The sequence below is a fragment of the Falco cherrug genome, chromosome Z (genome assembly GCF_023634085.1).
Source record: "Falco cherrug isolate bFalChe1 chromosome Z, bFalChe1.pri, whole genome shotgun sequence".
Taxonomy (NCBI): Eukaryota; Metazoa; Chordata; class Aves; order Falconiformes; family Falconidae; genus Falco; species Falco cherrug.
The window spans coordinates 29,939,868-29,962,913 of NC_073720.1; the positions used below are offsets into that span (position 1 = coordinate 29,939,868).

Here is a 23,046-nt window from a genome sequence, read left to right on the forward strand (position 1 = left end):
ATAGCCATAAATAGCAGATCTACATGTTGGAGTTTTGTTTACCAGTAATGATGCTGATTGATGATCGTGGCAGTAATAATAATAGCAATAACAACAACGTTTGCTGTGTGATAGGCAAGGTTTAAGCCCAGAGAAATACCTCCCAAAAGTTCTGCCCTGGAAAGAGAAGCTGTGAAGTCAACTCATCTCTGTTTTTTAGCTGTGACTGGCAGTATTAGACATTTATTTTAATGATTAATGTCTTGAGACTATGGGTTAAATAACTTTAAATCTTGGCTTCTGCTTCCCTTTGACATATTAGAGGCTGTTAAAGTACATTACAATCACTTGCCAAATTTTATAATCTGTCAGAACAGGTTTCTGGAATTGCATGAGACAATACCCTTACCAGTGGATGGATGGATGAAGAGTGTGCTCACCAGTGTCCTCTGTTTTGGACAAGACCTCCTCCACAAAAAAACGTGAAGAAAACTCCTTCAGGAAGTATGCATATAGTTGGCTAATTAGTCCAGTCTGATGGTCCCAAGACATCCTGTTCTCTGTGGGTTGTCTATAAGGGAAAACAAGATTTCAGCTACCTGAGATCAGAATTTGATCCCCAGAATCCTAAGGAAAAATAAGAATGGAGGCAACCTGTAATATGGATCGCAATTTGTTACTGTAAACAAAATAATTTTATAACATCTAAGATTTTATTTGGTAACTTTAGCCAAAAGTGACTGTTTGAATCTAAGGCATGTTCTTACACAAAAGATTGAGACTGTAGCTGTAAAGTTTGTCAAAACACTTTGCAGGGAAGGGGATTCAGACCCTGCAATCACTCTGGCTACAGTCTCATCAGGGACCTGCATTAAAGGTGTATTACCAGCCAGCAAAAGACTCCTCCAGGTAAGGAGCACACCCTTTTCCCCCACAGAGCAGTTAGAAGTCCATCCCATCATTCCTGCCTCCAGGATCTCCAGTTCCCTTGCCCAAGAAAGGAAGATCCTTGTGGCATTACTTCATTCAGTCCTTGTGCCCAAGGACCCAGCTTCTCCAGCTCTGTTGCCCCCTGAAGCTGCTCCTTAGCTCCTGGACTGTCTCCAGCCTTCCTTGCGAAGCTGAGATTTTGACTCCAACACAGGCTTTACATGGACTGGGGAAGAACTTCTGCCCATGAGACATCTGGGGACAGGATGTCCCCAGGGGACAGAACCTTGCAGAAAGGGGCAACAGGTAATCTTGAAACAATAGCTCGAGCCAAAGAATGTAAAAATTGTTGACCATCTGGGATGAAGAGCTCTGCAGCAGCACACTCAAAAAACTGCCATGTGTATACAAATTGCATTTTGCATGTAGTGAACCATTTGGTGTACACCAGTGGGAGGGGTCTTTGATAGCTCAGTCCATGGATATTTGATCCAGAACATACCCAGCTTGGCATGCCCTGGGCATTTCTTTCTGTAAAAAAAAATTACTGCAGACACTTCACAATTCATTCAAAACAGGACAGTGGCCATGTCTGAGCTTATGTAAAAACAGAACAAAATCAGGCTTATTTTGAGACACATGATGTTTTCTAGCTTTTAATCCTCTCTGTACAAGAAAGAGGAGCCTAATGAAAAATACAAATAACCTCAACATTAAATAAATATATCAAGGTACTAGAAACAACATCCAGAATCTTATTGCTATATTAATTACAGTGAAGGATGTAAGCTCTCTGCTTTCTTTTTACTGCCACCATGCATACAGTCTAGTCATCCATCTGCAAAACCCAGTATGTCAAAGATTTTGAAGTTCAGTATTACGCAGCACCAGAAACTCTTTACCAGGGTATGCCGGCTGATAAAAGCAAATGGTGGAGTTCTTTCATCCCTCAAAAAGCCGCTGTGCTGTCCTATTTTATGCAGTGGAAATGGAAGCTATAGACAGCGTAGGAATTTAAGGAGCTCAATATTAAGAAAAAGAAGAAATAGCCATTAAACAGAGGATGAACATGACAAAAAGACACTTGAGAACTGCTATCAGGAAACACACATTTCAATGGCAATTCAGTTAAGTGAGGTGGTGTTGGAAATGGAGGAGGAGGCAGAGAGTAACAGCTTGCCTTTTTAACCTAGGCGATTCATGTGCCTTTCTGACTGATTTACTTTTGGCTGGTCCATTTTATCTATGCAGAATGGAGGATGAAGGACATTGTAAATATGGGTTTACTGTACTGATAAATGCTTCTTTTTTTCACACACACACCCCCCAACTAATGGTAGGTTTCACAATCAGTATAAGCCAAAGCAATGTGGAATGCTCAATAACGTTGCAGAACATTTATCCCACAAAACCCGAAAAGCTTCATTTTCACAACACAGCCACGTAGCAGCTAATGCTAGCACAAAAGAGGCAGCAGGAATGTATGGTCTGGGAGTTCAGGCTATTGTGAACTTGCACACTGCTTATGGACAGGGCCATTGTACTGTCATTCCAGGAATACTGTGCAAACAGAGAAATGCATGACTGGCTTTTGAGAAGCCATGATTTATCATTTGCCAAATGCTGCTTTGTTCTAATATAATCTTCCTCGCTCCCCCAAGAACACATGAAAGTAAACTGTAAGAAAAGGAGATGGGGTTAATTTTTGTATCAAGCATTGTTGGTTACATAGATCTCTTCATCGGTAGGACAGGACTTGAGGGAAATTTGTATTACAGCTTTTGAGCATTTTGAGTAAGTTGCTCTGCTCTGTTCTTTTCACCTGAATGAGTAAGAAGGTACAAGCATTTGAACAACCATTATGTTAGAGGTACAAAAGTATAAAAACATTTTATTTAGTGGATAATCTATGAAAATCCTGATTTTGATGCTCCTGCTGTGTTAATGCTAGACGTTATTAAACAGGTCATATTATCAGTACAGAGGCATGCAAAAACCCTAAGTTTATGATCATTGAGATGCTGTGGAAAAGATGATGAATTTGATTAGATGCAAAAATGGACTGTTTCAGGTGCTTAACCTATTTTTACTTAGAGGTTCCAAAAGTGTGAGAAACCTTTGACAAACAAGGTTTAGGACAGAGAATCCTAAAAAAGTTATAAGCCTCACTTCATTCAGCATTTTGGTTAACTGCAGATTTTTTACGTGGAAATCATAAGCAAAGGCTGCAATGGAAGTTGTCTTATAACTTAATTAAAATACAGAAATGTGTATATATATTTATATATGTGTTTATAGTTACATATACACACCTATATACCTACATATATATACAGAGAGATAAATTAATCCCTTGCTCAAATCTGTGGTGATTACTGTAAAGTTATTCTCTTAAGCAAAGATCAGAAATGAGACAAGAAGACTAAGGATTTGAGTTAGGTCGTACTGCTAAAATACGTTTGATGAGGATGAAAATGGCTGATGAAGGCATCACGTGCCATCCATTTGTACCACATAATATAGCTGATATATAAGATGGTGCATTTCCCTAAGTCTTGTCACCTCTATGTGACAAAATGTCCTTGGATCATCGTAGCTGAAGCAACACCACAACTAAATAACTTTGGAGATCTGTCTCAGCATTCCTAGTGGAGGGTAAGCAGAAAAAAAAGCACAGCTTCTTGGGCAGCTCTGCTCTCTGGAGGTTGTGTAGGAAGGTGCGTCCATTCACAGGTTATATTTACGCACTGCCTAACCCTAGACATAGTCACAAATAGCTCCATTTGTGAATAAGCTCTTAAACCGGAGGCGTTTGCTTAGCATGTAGGCTTTGGAGGTCTGGCTTAACGTGCAGGCTGTGTGCCACACTTAAAAATTTGAAAAACTGGTCTCTTTGAATCTTAGCATATCAGAGCAGTGTGATACTTACACCTGGATTTGGAGATGCTTACAGGCTGTGGCAGAAAGCATCTGTTAGGCCATGCTTTTAGGCGGAGTTTTCTGTTCTTTTGCATTTACAGCCTCAGGGGAAACAACTGCTAGCAACTGTTCTTGGTACTGTGTGAACTTCCAGTGCACATCACAACTGGGGAAAAATAAAACTTCTGAAACTGCATCTTAGACTTCAGTTTTCCATTTAAAAAACCCAACAACCAACAACATAAGCTCAGAAATATTTTAATCAGATCTAGAATCCAACCATTTTTTCTCAGTCTTTGACAGGAAATGTCTCATTGACTAAAAAACTGAAACAGTACCTCTTGATCTGACTTCATAAAAAGTAGCTTTGGCAGTTTTAATTTGGATTATTATTTTGGAATTTTATTTTTTGGGGGGGTTGGGGTGGGGGGAAGGGGCTTAAAGCTGTTGTGTTGTTTGCACCCTAGCTACTAATTAATTATGATAAATAGCTCACAAGAACAAGTCTGCTAGATAGAAACAAACCAGCTGTTTCCTTCTTTTCTTCTCTATTAAGGCTTTTTAAAAATAATTTTTGGCAACAGAAATAATGCTCTCATTGAAAGGAAAATCAGTCTTGTAATAAAAACAACGCCTCACTCAGTGCACCTATAAAATTTTTCATTCCTACAATGAATTCTTCTCAGGGAGCTAATTAGAAACAGAAAGTTCTTTAATTGATGAGCATCTGACCATTAGGGCATTTTCAATTTCTCACAGCATCCCAGATGACACGGTTACAGAAAGGCATAACTGAAAAAAAAAGAGAGACTAATTGGAACAATTAATTGAAACAACATACAGTTAATTTCAATTATAAGAATCCTGACTGCTTCCTCATCCCTTGTTGTGTGGCCTGCTGCACTGGGGTGATATTCTTACAGACTCCTCAGCAAAAGCTGCGTGGGGACCCCATCTGCTGATGATTATTCCTGTATTTACTATTTGTATTATCATAACACACATCAGCTCTACTCTTGCACACAGTTCCCAATGTAAGGTGCTCTATAAAAGCAGAACAGGAAGATTCGTGACTGCAGACACGAGCATGCTTGAATTACCCATTCAGTTGGGAAAAAAGTTAAGCCACTCGCTTGAATGCTTTGGTTTTTAAATGTCCCTAACACAAATTTCCTCAAGAAATGTCAAAGAATGCTTCTAAGCAAGAAGTCTAATTCCAGCTAAATACCCAGTCCTGATACTTACCAGACTCTCAGAAAAAGTTCCACAATGTGGTTTTTACAGGCAAAGTTTTCATGCTCCAGTCTGGAGACTCACAAACATTGAGCTACAAAATCTTACCACCTGTTCCTCGTAAAGCAGAGGTTGCTTGCTGTCTTTTTTACTAGAAGCAACTGCATGTCACTGTTTATGACACCCTGCAAAAGTTGATTGGGTGTGTACTCATACCTTGCAGGCTGATCTCAAAGAGATTGCACTCCCTTGCTCCACCAGCTTCTGCTAGCCATAATGATTAATAAAATTACGATCCTGTCAAATGCATGGCAAGGCTTCCACTCATTTCTGTGAGGATAGATTTCATGCTGCATCTTTTGGTCACTGCAGTAGCTTTTGTACAGGGTGATGCCATATTCAGCCACAGAAATTATCCAAGTTCTATCTTTAAATAGCATATGACTCTTGCATCTACATATAGCTGGTTTTGGCCTCAAGACTTTAGCTGTGCTACAGATTCTTATGGGAGAAACTGTTTGATTTTTTTATACTAGCATTCATTTCCTATGCCATGTCTCCTAAGTCTGCTACAGGGATCTTATATAAACAGCCTATTCAGCAAGTCTGTGCTGAGTTTGGGACATGACTAATTATAATTTAATATGGTTGAGTGAATCAGGACTGTGCTGTTCAAGAAAGGGCTGTCTGGAGAGTTGCATTTATTCATAATATCCACCAGTATTTTACCTTGCTTTCTCACACATTGTCTTCCCTGCAACAAACGAGACAAACTGTTGTTACTCACCTCACATTAATTGTTCCTTCATGTGGATTTTCACAGTATCCTACTTCCAATCCTTCACAGGAAATACTGTCTGAAGCTGAGTTTCATATTGACATAATCTCATCTGCCAGTGCAGAGTGAGCAACCCTCCTGATTATTGACTTTGTTAACAGCTCCTGGGCCTCTGAGTCACTGTGAAGACATGAACTGTGGAAAAGAAAAATGGAAAGCCTGAATCATGATACTCTCTTAAATGTATGTCAAATCCTTGATCTTTTATTTTGCAAGCTATGGATCACCATCTACTGAAAAATTTGCATTTCTTTGTAAATACATTCTACGCAGAAGGGCTTCACATTGAGATAATCCTAGTCCCGTACTGATGATCTGAATGAACAAAAGCTACCCTAATGCCCGAGTACCTACATCAGGAGAATGAGCTGAGTTTTCTACAGCTAAGTGTGTCAAATATGCTCATAGAGATTGGTCAGGCTGGTCCCATCTTAAAATACAGTCTTATGCAAGACAATTTTAGTGGGTTGACCTTGGCTGGATGCGAGACACCCACTCACTTGCTCTCTCACTCTCCATTCTCAACAGGAGGGAGGGCAAAGTTAAGATGGAAAAGATCCTAGGTTGAGATAAAGGTAGTGTAATAACAAAAGCAAAAGCTGTGCATGAAAGCAAAGCAAGAAGAGGAATTTACTTGCTACTTCCCATCAGCAGGCAGATGTCCAGCCACTTCCTGGAAAGCGTGGCCTTAGCACCCATAATGATTGCTTGGGAAGACAAATGCCGTAACAAGAAATGCTCCTGCATCCTCTTCTTTTCCCTCAGCTTTTATTGCTAAGCAAGACATCATATGGTATGGAATGCCCCTTTGTTCAGTTTGTGTCAGCTGTCCCAGCTGGGCCCAATCCCAACCTCTTGCCCACACACAACCTACTGGCCTTGGCAGAGGAGAAGTGGTTTGAAAAGAAAGCCTTGACACTGCAACCACTGGTCAGCAATAGCCAAAACACTGGAGTATTACCACTTAATGTGTTACCAACTCTGCCTAGCCACAAATGCAAAACACAGCACTATATAGGCTGCTAGGAGCTCCATCCCAGCCAGATCCAGTACAACAGTACACCAAGTTATCAGCTACTGAAGCAACAATACACGTGGAGAGTGTGGCTAGATCAATAGAAATTACATGACTGCCTTGAGAACATATCCTATATCCTACAGTACAACAAAGAATTTCACCACTTGATGACAAATGGGATCCTGGGAAGATCCTTTGTGGCTTTTGACCTTTTTACCAAGAGGGTAAAGATGTTTCCCTTCTCTGAAACACATGGGGTTTTGGAGATTGTCATCACTTTGCATCTAGCAGAGGAGTCACACCAGCCGTGGACTCTGTGAGAGCAGGCAGAAGGTTCTTCACTGACACAGTGCACAGTGAGACATCACCAAACTCTGCAGGCAAAGAGACAAGCTATGTTGCAGCAAACTCTGCAAAATTCCACCTGTCAGAATTTAGCAAAACTAAAAATCACAGAGAACTGAAATATGGGATACAGGAGATGGAAGCATTTCAGAGTTTAAGCTAAGCCATCAAATAACAGGCTACTTGCTGCTAAGCATGTAGCACACTACACCTTCAAATGCAAAGGAGAATTTCCATTCCCACGTTTCCATCTTTGCTTTTCCACATTTTTTTCCTAGTCTAATACATTTCTGTGGTTAGAGAAACCAACTGGAATGTCCAGTACAACTGGCTTATAGATGAACTTTGCTAACATATCCACAGCTCCAGGCCATTAAAAATCACTAGGAAATTGACTGCAGCAAAGAAATACAAGAGAACTGTGAACTTAAAAATCTGAATGAGGAAGTATTTTATATTCTCATGTTCATGAGTGCTTACAAGGGTTGGGGAGAGGGTCAGTGTTCTGTTCACCTCTTGGCTCCTCTGTTGAATATAGCCTAATGCTCAGGAGCTGGGTGGGAGATTTCACATATTGATGAACTGAAACAGGCCCCACACATTTGTCAGGAGGTATTTCTGTTCATATCTAGATATTAAACAACAGCACTCAAGATAGGTTTGTTTACATTTCACTTATTTTTCTCCTACTAATGTGTTCCAGTCAGCACATCTCTGCTACTCAGAAGAGATAAAAGAAAACTGCAGACTTCAAATTGTTCATGCAAGCAGCAAGATAAGGATAATAAAATCTCATTTATTGTCATAAATGGATCAATCACTCATGGAAGGAATATTCTCTGCACTGTACTTCTGTTGCACAATTGGTTAGATGCAGACAGCAGCAGCTGTCTTTTAAAACTAAAATATTCATTATAACTGCTAATGATGACTGGAATCAATAACCTGATCTGGAATTCCAAGTCATATGGTTTTATATTCCCAAGGCAACACCACTTTTTAATGTCATTCATATCTTTAGGTTCACAATATTATATCCTAGGTACTAATTCAGAAATAACAATTTTTCTGTGAGGCCTTTTGGTAATCTAAAATGTTAGGTATATTTTACTTCAGTTATGGATAGCCCTTTTCTACCAAGCAATCACAGCAGTCACACCTGTAGGTGATCACCAGAACTGTGTATATTTAAAAATTCTATAGAAGTGAGAATATTTTCAGATTTCATAACAGGCTTTCATGATTTCCAATAGTTTTGATTAATCAAAACTGAACATTCTTAGTTAGTGGAGAATATAACATTGTTTCAGCCCTTAATCCATTTTATTTTGTTTGTAGGCTGTATGTACAACAAACAGAACCTGTGCTTCTGGTTGCAACACAAATGTTTATTGATGATTTATTGCTCCAGATGTAATGATAAAAAGTCACCTAAGTGAGCAGCAAAAGTGGACTCTGTGCAGAGAGTTTTGCTTTGTAACAGATGCCTCTGCTGGACTGTAGCACATGGAAAATGCTGGGAGCCTGGCTCACTGTTGGATAGACATCGCCTGGGTTTGATGTCTCAACCTAACATCTGGGTCTTTGTTTACTCAGTATCTTAGGTACTGTGGTCAGCTGCTAATCCTGTTCCTCCTCCTCCACTGATTCAGATGTAGGCACGAGTATTCCATCTCCCCATGGCCCCTCTACACTGCACCGGCAACACAAAGGACCTTGATAACGTAAAAGCTGTAAACGGAATTTGACAGAACTAAAATGCTTGCCTTCTGCCACCTTTACTGTGCTGCAGTAATGTAAGGTAACCTTGTCAGTGAGGGCTGGTTACTATGCAGCTTCTATGCTTGTGGGTAAGACACAAATAATAAGAGCTGAAAAAAGTTGCCCACAGAGACAAGCCAATATCCAGAACACAAGGCTAATCATGCCTTTTTGTTGAAACATATTACAAATACGAACACTATTAGATCAAGAGTCACTGCAGGAACTCAAATCTATGTGGAAAAAGAACAGTACAAAACCTGATGGAGAAACTGGGGCACTGAGCTGGCACTGCCATGCATAAAATTTCATTATTTTTTTCAGTTTCTATGCAGACCTATGACCCACTTCTGTTCCCACTGAAATCCATGGCAGATTTAATAGGTGCTCTATTTTTTCATTTTAATAGGCACTCTATTTATAGAAAACTGTGTAACTTAAAACTATGTGAATTCCAGTCGTTTCACCTTCTGCTCCTCAAGGGATACTTCTTACTGAAGAACTAAATGCTATTCCACAGTAGTAACTGTGAAATGTAACCATACATTTTGCCTAAAATGCCCGTCATAGTATGTTTAGCAGATTATCCTACATCGGAGAGCAGATTTTTTTGTAACTACTAAGAAACCATAGTCACAGTTTGTCATTAAGGCTGTGCCTGGTTTTGACAGACCATCCCTTGAAACAAAATCAAATTATTTTATACTTCCTCATCTTTGACTTCCACCAATCAACAGTTGTCAAAATTTAAGGCTATCAGAAAAGGCACTGATGAGGCATGAAAGCTGGAACATGTGGAGCTGCTTCACATTAATCAGTCTTCCATTCTCTTCTGCAATGTCCTATCCTAAAAGTCGAATCTTGGATACACTCCACTTTTTTACTTTTTTAAGGTGATCTGAGAAAAAACATTTCCTGCTAATACATCAGGGAAATATCAAAGTCATTTCCATTCCAAAGATTTCACTCTCTGATACCATGTTACTCAAGGTTCAGTTTCTGTGGTGGGCCTAATACATCTATCAGGACTTCAGCACAGGAAAAGCAACGTGAGGGAAAAAAACCAACCACATCTGTTTCATAAAATTAAGTGTGTGTGTATATATATATATATATATATATATATATATAAAGTAGCACACAGATATTGTCAGTATAAATTGTGGTGGTACTTAAGCCTAGATTTCAGTTACTCCTATTTGTTGCAAATCCATGCCTGGTTCCAGTGTAAGCCAGGCTGGGACTCAGAAGCAGTGCCCACATCACCTGAGCTATGATGGGCCCCAGGACAGGCTTATTAGTTTGATGTTGAGCCATATAGTTAAAGGGTGGCAGGCAGTGCACGCCAACGGTTGTAGAGGCAGCATGGTGAGAACCAGTGCTGCACTGAAGGAGTGGTCTCACGCCCTTCTCCCTGCCCACAGCCAGTCACCTCTTTCTGCCAGTGCCTTCGCTCCCATGGCCACACAGTGAGCTGGATCTGGGAAGCTGCTCAGCTGAAAGCTAGCAACAGTGAGATGACTGGGATTTAGCCAGGTTGGCCCACCAGCCCAGCTCTCCATGTGGCTTTGCAAAACTCATGCCTGCAATGGGAAGCCATGGGGATGAGCAGCCAAGCGCAGCAGCAGGCATGGTTCTGTCTACCCCTTTTGGAGCAGCCTGGACTGCAGCTGACAAAGCAACTGGTGAGCAGCAAGGGGGTAAAACTGTCCTTCAGGTCAGGTGTGCCTGCCATGCTGGACAAAGCTGGCACAGCAGTACCTTAAATATGTGTTAATGTGCTTTTAAGAAAAACCCAGTAGCCTTCCTTTTCAAGGCCTTTAAAACTATTTGAATGACCCAGTCCACAAGTAAATTTACAAATTTGCTTAGCTAAAGCCATTTTGTTAAAAGAACTCCAGAGCATGCTGTTCCTTTTCTTAACCTCGGTGTTACAATGGATGCTGGTACGCTCTTACAGGATGCACATAAACAAGGTAGAACAAGCAGATATGAGCTCCCTTTGCCTGCACACCAATCTTATGGGCCTCCAGCCAGCTCCAAACTGAAAAACCTTGTGACCTTGTTAGGGTGACACTGTGCTGGAGCTCATAAACAGCGCTCAGTGGGAGAACGATCTGGGCTGGGCTTCACAAACATGCTTTTGAACTGGAGCTGGCTTGTGTCCAGGCAGCTGAATGCACATGCAGAGGAAATTCACATATGAGTGCAAAAAACCATTAGATATTCACAGTATCATCAGACCGAAGGCTACAGCTTCTCTCCAGAAGATCTGAATATGTGCAAAACCTCTATTCTAGATTTCAACATATATGCACTGTATTTTACTTAACCTTCCCTTCTGAGGAAATGGGAAACTTCTGCATTGTACAAGCTATTCAGTCATCTTCTGGCATTGTTTATTCCTAATCCTAGGATCAATTTGACTGTCCCTTGCTGGAACCACCCACGTCCATATGGTTTGAGGAATATTCCTCTAATTACCTTTGTTTTGCAAGGCATAAGAGATGCCATTATGTGTCTTCCCATTTTGTAACTGCCATGTCTCACAAAGCTGAAGTTAGGCCATGCTCCTTGTTCAAGAAACCTATGCACCGTGGAAGTGTTGTTCAGTTAAGCTTGTCTTTTAAAGACATCGATAAACCTATAAACATTTTGACCACATGCCATAGTTAACAAGTAGTTTAGTTCACATTACTTCAATCAAAGTTCAGCACCAATAAAGATTAATATATTTTCTGACCTGGCCATTAATGGTTTTATCCAGTTCTTATGGGTACTTCAGCTGGGCTCGTGTAATTATTTACACACCACCTTTGACACAAAAGCAAGTATTTTTATTACTTACATTGTTTTATGTATACAATTAGAACTTAACGCTGTTCTCTCACTCTCTCCCCCCACTTTCTCTCTCCCCTCTAAAACTATTGACAAAGCTGGATGCCCTAACGCTCCATATCTCTGGAAACATGTAAGGTTACGCAAACAAGAAGAAGAATAAGTGTAGAAAAAAAAATTGAAAAGCAAGACCATGCTATGCCTATACATAAGAACAATAGACTATACAAAGTGGTGCAGAGCAGAAAGTGACAGCTGTTATTAGATATTAGACAGTACTTTGAGCAGGAAAGATAAATCTAAAAATCAGCTCAAGACAGGGAGGGAGAATTAGGCCCACTATCATGTAAGTAAGGTAGAGATTTAGGTGCAGTATTTCAGGTGAGGTATAAGCACACCATGTACATTACGCACTTACTCTGACAACTTAGGTGTGTCTGGCAAATCTGCATGCTGGATGAATGTTACATTTCCCTTTGAGAAGTAAGCATGTACAACAAACATGTAGTATCTCAGAAAGGAAATCAACGACTTTTCTAAGTTATGAAATAATTCTGTGCTTTTACTGTGTAACATCTACCTAATGTTAGGTGAGACCAGTTTTAATACAGGATTCTAGGACCTATTTAATTTCATACATACTTGGTCACAAGCAGTTTCTTCTTTCTTTTTGAAATTGCCTGTATTATTTGTCATTACATATCTTGCAGCCTTCTTGGTTTTCGTAACAGCTTATTTAAAATTGAATCAGGAAGTATGACTTACAAGGTGGCCACTGTGAAAGGAAAACTATGTTATGAGGTACCAGTCTTACTGTGTCTTTGAACAACTGGAAAAACTTCACTGACACAAAAAAAAGTATTTAAGCATATCAACTGGCACAATTAAATTAGAAACTTTCAAATTAGTTAATTAAGCAACTAAAGTTAATGGCTGATTGCAGTTGCCTGCAGTAAACAGCTCAGTTACCCAAAATCCAATAGCAGAAGAGAAACAATCGATATTTTCCCCCTCTGTGAATGGCAGCAAGTACCAGCTACCACACTGTATATATAACTGAGATCTATTTCAATGTCCAGTATTCAGGTTTTCATTAGAAGGAGCAAGAAGTGGTTTTAAACTGCCTACGTGACTCAGGAACATAAGTGGTTGTAGTGAGAGTTGAACAAGCAACTTAAACTTGATCCTTTAAACTCCCCCTGGATAACTGTACCCTAACTCACTTAAATATGCCCACAGGAGGTATCTTCAACAGGAACACAGTGAAATCTGAGAAAACCAAAGCCTCACCATGTAAATGAAGGGATTCCCACCACCTTAAAGCAGGGCAAAAGCTGGGCCTAAATGTACACATAAACCATCTTTTTTCTTCTTGCAAAATTTGCAGAGTTTTGCTGAGTTTGATGGCAAGAAATTCATGCTAATGTAACTCTGATTATACCAGTGCAGCATACTCCATTAGCAAAAAATGCCTTATGGCCATGATTTTCATATGCAGTACAGCTAATCTGGTCCATATGGGAACACACACCACCTCTTTATAGGGTTCTAGCTGTATCACTCACAGAGAAAGGATCTTAACTGCTGCTACACAAACTCTTTCCTCTGTCGCTGAGGTCCTGCCATGACATTGGGAAGGTTGTTTAATCTCTTGTGCCTCAAGATCCCTCAGCCTGTAAAGCTGGGGTAACAGAACATCACACCTCCCATCACTGCCCTGATGGGAAATACATTAATCACTGAGAGCTGCTCAGCTTGTGATATAGGCCACGACTGATCACTGAAGTTACACCATTATCCTTAATCTAGGGCATTATGAGTAAATTAAGGTGCTTCTGTGTCATCAGTGTTTCAAGAAACAAGAGTGGGGAACTGTTCCTTAATTAACAAGCTGTTTTCAAGATCATACACTTTTCAAAATTTTTAACATTTAAATAACAACCAAAAAAAAAATCAAAACAAAACACAGCTTGGCTAAGCAGTACAGGTGAGAAACATTCATTCAACTGAAACACTGTACCAGTCAGAAATGGAAATCTAAATAATATTCAGACACAAATTTCTTTAAAAACTGTCATGGATTGCTGTTTCTGTACTATAAAAATACATTCAGCTATGCTGGATGTTAATATGTAGGTCTTTTTTTTAACTCAAATTAGATTACAATGTTAGTAGGTCATAATGGCACTATTGTTCTCCTAACATGTACCTTCCTGCGCAATTCTGCTGCTGATAACAATTCAAATCAGGGAATTTAGGTGGAAGGAGAATGCTATACCTTTGTATCAAGCCTTCTAATGAATGTGAGTGTAAAGAAACCATATGCTTTAGAACAGCAAGCACTCAGGTAAGTATTTCCTTCTTACATTAACACTGAAGACAACAATCTCAGGCATCTTTCTCATGAGGCAGACTCTGTAAAACCTTACCCAGTCTGGTCTTTCAAATCAGATGTGTGAGGGTCACCACTGGGAAAGAGGACAGGGAAGACTCTTGTGCAGAAATTAATTCAGCTGTGAATGCAGTATTACCACATTGCCCCTGCACACGCAGTTTAGGATGCTTATGTCTCAATGACAGAAACCCTGCCTTCCCACATGAACTTGATGGAGATACTACCTCGAAAAGGTTGGACTGAGGAGGAAGAAAGATGTTCATATGCTGTGCCAGCTCTCTGCCCTGTGATGCAGTGCAGTGGGAAACTGCAGTACAGGAGTCTTATCTGCTGCCACATGGATTAACCACTTGAAAATAATCACCTAGAGATTGCAGAGGTCCCTAGTATAGGCGTAGGACTTTGTTATTGCTCTGTAATCCACTGGTGCAAAATAATCATTTGATGGAAAACTCTACCTTGGCAACAGACACAAGGGATGGGCAGGAGCCTGGGAGGGGTCTGGCTCATTCCCCTGCAGCAGTCCGATGCTGAAGTGGGGCAAGCGTGGGGACAGGCTTCACTGCCTGAGCAAACATGAGAGCCAGCGAGCTGCTGACTGCCATCCTGCTCTCTGCCTTCTGCCCTCTGGCTAGCAGAGAGTAGATTTCATCACTCGCCTGTGCCGTGACTTTTATGTGCAAGCAGCCCTGTTGGCAGTGTGTACACTGGGCATTTCATTCACAAGGCTCAGATCCTTTGACTTCTGATGTGACGTTTTTGCCTAGTTATATTTGGATCAGTTCATATGGTGAATTTGTGCATAATCCTAGGACTGCTTCTGCCTCACAGAACAGCTGCAACTGAACTTTTAACCTCTGCTAAGTGTCCTTGAAAATTTCTTCAGACATTAGATAAGCATGCTGTAAGCATCTGGCTTGTTTAACCAAGAATAAAGCTACGTAATTTAAATTTGAAAAAATACACCCACAGCCTCCTGTTCTTGTCCAAATGATACGACAGATGTAGCATCCTTAGCATACTGTTAAATTCCTCCCAATAAAGTTAATACATTTTTTCATATCAGGAAGTAAACTGTAGATTACAAACTGAAGAGTCAACAATGTCTTGCTGCTACAGGAGAAGGCCTGGAGTCTCCATTGTTGGAGGGTGTTAAAAACACATTAGACAAACATCTGTCAAAAGTGACATCGGAATATCTGAGCTTTCCCTAGAGGTAGGAGGGGGATCAGATGACTCTGGAGGGGCCATTCTAGCCCAGTTTTTTCTGTATGTCTGCCTTAAACTACTTACTCCAGCTGTACTTAGCCAGATGCTGACTTATAAAGGCAAATGCTAACATCAGTCTTTGCTCACCCCCAAGTCTGATAAGAGGCTCACTGGAACGCATAAAAAATTAGGTGAAGACTCTACGATTTTATTTACTACTATAACCAGTATTAATGACTAATAATAATTAGCAATAATGAAAGCTGCTATAATATAATAACAAGAGTTAACCCTGGCATAGTGGTAAGACAATTATCTGCCCATTTACATCATTGTACTTCAGGTTTCTAAGGAGCAGCTACATTGTAGCTTTACATTTATTTTCTGAAGCTTTCTTTTCACTTAGGATGATCCCACCCCAGATTATACAATACACACAGTGTTATATACCTCCCCTACACAGGCAGATATATAGTTACTTACCAATGTACATTTGCAACACTGACCAATGATTGAATTCATGGATAGTATAAATTCTTTTTCTTAAACTAACACACTGAAATATTAGTTAACTCCTCAAAAATAAGAGCAAAACTAATCAGCAAAGTGACCATACAAGTACTCCCCCAGCTGCTAATGTAAAGCTAATTAATAGCCTCCAACAAAACTGAAGCCTGGGAAGAAAGTCTGTTGCTTCATTTATAGCTGTACTAAAAGCAGAACCACAGCAGCTAGCTATACCCAGGCAGCCACCAGGTGTGCCTTTGGCAAGATGCTGCCTCTGAGAATTGTTACGGCTCACAGTTAAGACGGGTGGAAAGCAAAAACTAGATGCATTTGCTGAACCAGAGGCCTGAAGTTAGACAAATAAAACTCTTTAACTTTCAGAGTGAACAGCAAGATGATTCTACTTAAGGTCCAAATACAGAATCTGGACCTTGTCATTAAGTACTCATATCGATATTTCCTTAAAAGGTTGAAACTTGGACCTAGGCAAAGCTTAGACAGGAGCTCAGTTAGGAAGTGTCATTCCAGTTGGCACAGGAGAAATTCACCCCTCTTCCCTGCACTGCTCAGGGCAGAGGGTTGTCCCTGAAATGCAGACCTGCTCCAGCCCGACAAGCCTGAGGATCTGGGAAGATTTGGGTGCTTACACTTTTTTAGCTCCAAGGCTTTCTCCCTCAGATGCACAGCTCCTGGGGATCAATCGTCCAGAACCACCTTCTGAGATAATAACTCCATTTAGAAGTGGAAACAAATAAAACCCGCTAGGGACTCCATGGTGCAGTGAGGCAGCAATAAGTGGGTAAACAACCAGGACAGTTTAACATGTCAATTGCCTTCCTGCTGAACCAGTCCTGTGGCTGTTCCTCAGGCTCATCTGCACAAGTTCTTTCACAGAACTGTCACAGGGCTTGAATTATTGATATCTGTGGAGCACAGCATGTCACTAGGTACCAAAGAACTCTCTCCCTGCAAAATAAATAAGTAACAGACCAGACCTGCACCCATCAACAGCCTGCTGACAAAAGGCTGAATCTTGTTCTGATCTGAACCCTGCAGGTGGGCCTTCCAGCTCCAGCTATACAGCAGCACGCAGCACCAAAGCTGGTCACATTCCCATTTTGTAGTTAAACTGTTATGTTCCCAGGTTGTAGTTTTTCACTGGGACTGCTTATTTAGAGCCTTACACTGCCTCTGTGCTAACTTTCAGGTTAAAAGCAAGCAGTCTCACAAGTCTTATTACTTGTTCAGAGCAGTGCAACAACCATGAAGAACAAGGGCAAACTATCAAGTACCAGTCTCTTGGTGACACCCATATACAGCATGGAGATTAGTGCATGACATGCAAGATGTTGAAACATGCACATCCTGGCTTTTTCCCATCACAGGAATGACTACCTAGCAAAAACACCAAACAAAAAACAGGGGTGGTTGCTCTTGGTTACTGGCACTAATGAGGACCTAGACAAGCTGTTACACTTTTCCAATTCCTAACCTGATAGTACAAAGGATACAGGAGTTTTCCCCATGGGTTTTTTTTGTGGTTTTCCCTGGAATGTCATAACACCACAGAGACTTCTGCCATATCCAAGCCATGTGCAAGTAGGCCATGACCCTCTTTTTTTTTCCCCCTCAATAGCCTAAGTAAAGCCTAGATAAACGCCATAGCTGTATACACCTGCTGGAATTAGTCTGAAAAAGATGGTGTCGCTGAAGACAGAGAGGCAACAAACAGAATGACATATATAGGAAGAGGAAACTGGATAGGGTCATACTGGACCTTTTTTGCATGCTGGCTTCAGCCACTGCCTATAGCTGAAATCTCATAACAAGACATACCTTCTCAACTGAAGGGGGTCCTTTGGCAACTTGCCACCAGCACCAGTGATGTTTACATGTAAGATAAGCAGTGCACTTGAACATGACAATAAAGGTGATAATAAGAACCTGTTCACAAAGGCTGAGTAAACAGCAGTCAGAGAGACGTGGGACATGCTGGCAAAACAGCACAGAAAACGCACATAATCACAATGGAAACGCAATGAGATTGACCCTCATTTCACTGAAGCTACTGGGACTCACAATCCTGGCTGCAAAGACAAATTTCAGTATGATATCCCATTGGAAGAATGTGACTGGCAGCTGTAGAAGGACGAGAGATTTTATGAAGATGATGTAGAGAAACAGACTGACTTTTGCAAGCTCTTGAAATGACTAGCAGCTGGAGAAGCTCATCTATGTTACCTAATCTGTCCAGCTCCACTCTGCAGGAATGCCCACAACCTCGGTAGCCCATCTGCAGTTATGCTGCACTGCCCTCCCATTCACCAGCCCATTACTCTCATTATAAGAAACGCTTTCTTAATGACTTGAGACTTTCCTGTTTCAGCTTGAGGCCGTTGCACCTTTCTTTTCTTCTTCTGAGAATGTGGATAATTCCCTTCTTTCATTTATACTATTATCTCTGCAATTATTTATAGTCTGTAACTTTAAAATCTCCTGAGTCCTCCATTTAATACAGTTCTTTCCTGTCTTTTTCTGCAGTATGTCTTACTTTGCTATCATTATTCATTACTGGCTTTGTATCTTCTCCATCTTTAAAATAATTTTTACATTATGGGGACTCAATTGCATTCATCATTCCAAATGCAGCAACCTCAGAGCTATATGAACCAGTCTCATTATTTCAATACTATCACCTGGGAAAAGGTGGGTGTGTTTTATGTGACAGTAAGACTGATTCAAAGGGCACAGGCAACCTCATTTTCAAACAGGAAATCACACATCCTAAACTTTGCAGTGTAGGAGCAAAGCTCTGAGTATTCTCAGCATGTCTAAACTATTACAGTTTTCTTCAGTCATACCCTAAGAAACACAAAAGCATGCAATCCTTATTAAATTAGTAAATAATAATGAGATTATCAGCCTGAAAGCCAGATCTCATAATAGAAACTATTAAAACATTTACTCTGGTTGACAGTGATTCCCTTTCACATAAATCAATATCAATTCAAATTTTAAATAATGGAGCATATTTTCCTGATAAAAAGCCAAAAGCTGCAGTAATGGTAAAATTAGGAAAAGCATGGATAATTTATTGTACAAAATTGTTGGCATTTTAAAAAAAATCCTAAATTTTCATTTTCTAAAAAAACTGACAATCTACTAACTGCTGTTCTGAAGATTCAACCATCCAGTCACTTGAGGATGGATGTACTGCAGGCTATAGACTATCTCTATTTCCACAGTATTTACTACTAAATCACTTAAGCACTTGCCAATCATTAGTAAGTATACCTCCTGGAAATGCCTTTTGACACAGGGAAACATTTTTATCTCCATTTTATTGGGCAGAAGGCATAGAAAAACTGAGCTGCACAGAAACATTTGAAAGAAATTTGACACAACCAAGCCATAAATTGAACCTAGCTCTCCTGTGCTGATGTTCAATATCTTCACAGCAATATTCTTACAAAAATCCAGACAATGTAGCTGGAGTTGAAAAGCCTAAGGAATCATTCATTATATGCAAATAAGATTTATCTTCTATTATCAGGAGATGCTATGTTATATTGGTGCTGAAATGACTAATGCTAACTACAGAGATCATGACAAAATGGATCTCCAAGGAATAACAGACAGAAGAGCAATCATGACAAAAACACAGCTTTGAAAGGATACCTGCCTGTATTTTAAAGCACTCAGGTAAAATGAAATAATGGTTATAAAGTGTAGTAGTTTTGCATATTAATGATCTGATAGACTTCAGGGAAAAAAAAGAGATCTCTATCAGTCTGGAAAAGGAGGGCTCTAATGGGACAGAGTTGGAGTCTGCTACGGGCCACCACATATGGCGAGACAGGCACAGCTCTACCGTGTTACAAGGGAGAAACAAGTGTCAGGACAGTATATTATTAGGGAAGACTTGAACTTCCCATACACAGAGAACAAATACTACTGATAGCTGTCAGTTCTGGCTACTCCTGTGTCAGTCACGGGTGTATCTTCACTAAGTAGCCAATGAACCCATACTGCTGTGTTTAAGTTTGTTTTCCGTTAAGTTTTCCACATCAGATATGGTAAGATCTGGTGTGAATGACGATGGGCCAACTCACTTTAAACCACATGAAATAACAGACAGAATTAAGTCATCTACTGTAAATGATGATTTAAAAAAACCAAAAAACAAACAGAGAACTAGAGAATTTAAGAGTCTGGAATTCCTTCAAATTCTTACCAAACGTATTAATAAAGAAAAAAGAAAGTGCATTGCATACGTATTCAAACAATACAAGATTAAAAGATCCTCCAAGTATAACTCTATAACTAAATTAATACTTGATTCACTTTTCAACAGAAATAATGACTATACAGTCAAGGGTACGATGGTCAAAAGAAAAAAGGATACAGAACAAGAATTATCAAAATGAAATAGAGGCGAAACTCCAAAGACTTTGCAGTGGAGTAGACAGACTATCCTAGGATACATGCTATAGGAGAACAGAATGAATACTGTCTTTTAGAAAAAAAAGGGAAGAAGTTTCTCAACCTGTTCAGCCAGTCAGGCCTCTAGTCTGACTTTAATAATATATAAAGTTTTAGGACAAATATGAAAGAGAAGACACCATAAACTTCAATGCGCTTGGAAAATGGGAGAAAATACAATGTGGATTTACCAAAATTAGATTGTGCCCAGCTAAACTGAGTCCTTCTTTCCATAAATCATCTGAATTTTTCGACAAACTACCTAGATCAAAACATCTGACTGAGTCCAGTGCAGGAAACTATTAGTTAAGCACTAAATGCTGGCAATTTGTACAAGGGTTGCCAGACGGGTAACAGATGCTTTAAAGGGAACATGAGGACTAATGTTGGAAAAAACCCAAACATCAGGAGGTTACTAAGGGAGTTCATCTGTGATCAGCCATGGGACCAATCTTATTTAATATCATCACCAACAATGTAGCCACAGAAATTAGGAAGGGGTTAGCAAAATTTAGGACATGAAGTTTGACAGCACACTTAATAGAAAACTGACATATTGAACTAAATAATAGAAATTGCTTAAATGTCTGTGAATGACCTTGCAGAAATGTCTTTCTTTCCTCTTTGATTATACAGCTAATCTTACACCTCAAGTTAAATATTTAGGGTATGTGGATACTTAAAACAGAGACCACAACATCATCTGATGCAGCTGGAAAAAGAGCACACAGGGTATCAGTCAAGGTATTTCTAGCAAAGGAAGTATTAATGTCAGCTTAATGTCTGCACAAGAGGCTGGGATGAGACCTCCTGTGGAGCTCCTTGCACCCCGTGGCACCACCTACCTTTCTGTTCAGTCAAGCCCAGGAAAGGTGGATTCAGGGTGGGAGAGGTGCTGATGCCAACCACAATGGTGAGAGGGATCGTTTAGCACCAATGAAATGCCTGAAAGACTTTGGCTACTTTAGCTTGGAAAAAAGGGGGATGAGACAGGACAAGGAAGAATGTCAAGCACTGTTGCTAAGAATCTCTCAGTCTAAAAAAAATTACAGAAACAAAATGAGTGTATATAAATTCTGTGCAGAAATCAGAAGATAACTAGGTAACCCAGGAACAAGACATCAGGGTACTCTTGATAAGGTTTACCATAGACATCATTGCAAAATGAAACAGGAAATCAACAACAATCAAGAACCCTCCAAAAGCAAGCAATGCTCTAAAGGGTTGCAACATGATGCACGATCAGTTTATGGTTTACTTACGACTTAGCACAAGACAAGACTAGACTAGACTTAGCCTTTCCTTCCAGTCTTCTGTTCCTTATAAAAAGATACTTTCCCTTTTGAAAACAGTTGTAACAAGGAAATAATGACCTTGCAAGAATAAACATATTTGTATCTATGCTATCCAGGTATGTCCTAAGATAGCCCAGGCCTAAGAAAGCTGATTTTCAATCAGCAGAATGAAAGTTAAGAGTCTATATATTGCTATAGACAGACACATTGTATTATATTCTTGAACTGGATACCGAAACTGTATTTCATGGCGTCATTTCATTTCATGGAAACAGTTTCTTTGCAAGCAAAACCTAACAATATTCCAGCATGCAGAACAATATTAGCTTGCATATAAATGCAAAGACATCAGTACTGATCAATTTCAATGTAATTTAAAATTTAAAGGAAGTGCTGTTAGATTGCATTTCCTCAGTTTGTAAATCCATCTGCCACTTCTGGCCAAACACCACCTGCACCAGAGAAGAGCTTGACCATTTGCCTGTCGAATATTTCACTTCCACCCAAATGACAGCATTCAAAAAAAGGCTGTGAAACTCAAACATATGGGAAAGAGGAAGGGCTAGTTAATGAAAATGGCAAGAGTTTACAACACCCTTAGGAATGAAAAATGAAATTTGTATTTAAAACATGAGTAGGCAATACAGAGTGTGACAACAGATCATTTATGTAGCAACCATGGGGGACAGAAAACCCAACCCCCTGTTACTCCACATAACTGATGAGCCCAGGGCAGCTCTCTCACTATGTCCTTAGCTTACGCTTTTTCTGACCAACCAAGCTTCACAGCCTCTCTGCCCAGAACAGGGCGAACTCCCCCAGCATGGCTCTCAGCTGCTTACCCTTCTACAGAGGTATGTTTTTCTACCACATTTGTTACTTTTATTGCAAATCCAGAATGTAATCAGAAATTTCTATATCCAGGCTAATACGCTGTATTCTGTTTCCACATTACCCTCCAAATCTGAATGCTTCCAAAATGTTCCAGATCATCTGCTTACTTGTTCATGTGAGGGAAAGTAGTATTTTTCACACATCTGCAGTGACACCCTTATCATTTCAGTATCTGATTAAAAACTTCTCTGCTAGTATGCAAGAACATTACGGCCCACTCCAAGATTTCCAGTAACATTTCTTTCTGTTCCCCATCCTATTTCCGATGCTGTACGGGCACAACACTACAATCCAAAGTTTTAACCCATCCAGTTAATCATATTCCTTATTTTAACACACACCGCCATTTTTCCTCCTTTGCAAAGAACACCACAAATATCAATAGCCTCCTCCACTTTTATAG

At 40.0% G+C, this 23,046-nt stretch overlaps 1 long non-coding RNA gene across 2 annotated transcripts in view; it reads right to left on the bottom strand.

The window, feature by feature from the left end:
- Nucleotides 1-410: 410 nt before the first annotated feature.
- Nucleotides 411-23,046, bottom strand: part of LOC114015423 (uncharacterized) — a 28,048-nt gene continuing 5,412 nt past the window's right edge. The window contains exons 3-4 of one of the 2 annotated variants that reach the window (XR_008730321.1): nucleotides 5,849-6,034; nucleotides 411-550 (exon numbers count right to left, since the gene is read on the bottom strand). This is a non-coding gene — a long non-coding RNA (uncharacterized LOC114015423). Of the gene's footprint in view, nucleotides 551-4,141; nucleotides 4,621-5,848; nucleotides 6,035-23,046 lie in introns of those variants that run through there. The other variant, XR_008730320.1, reaches the window with a different exon arrangement.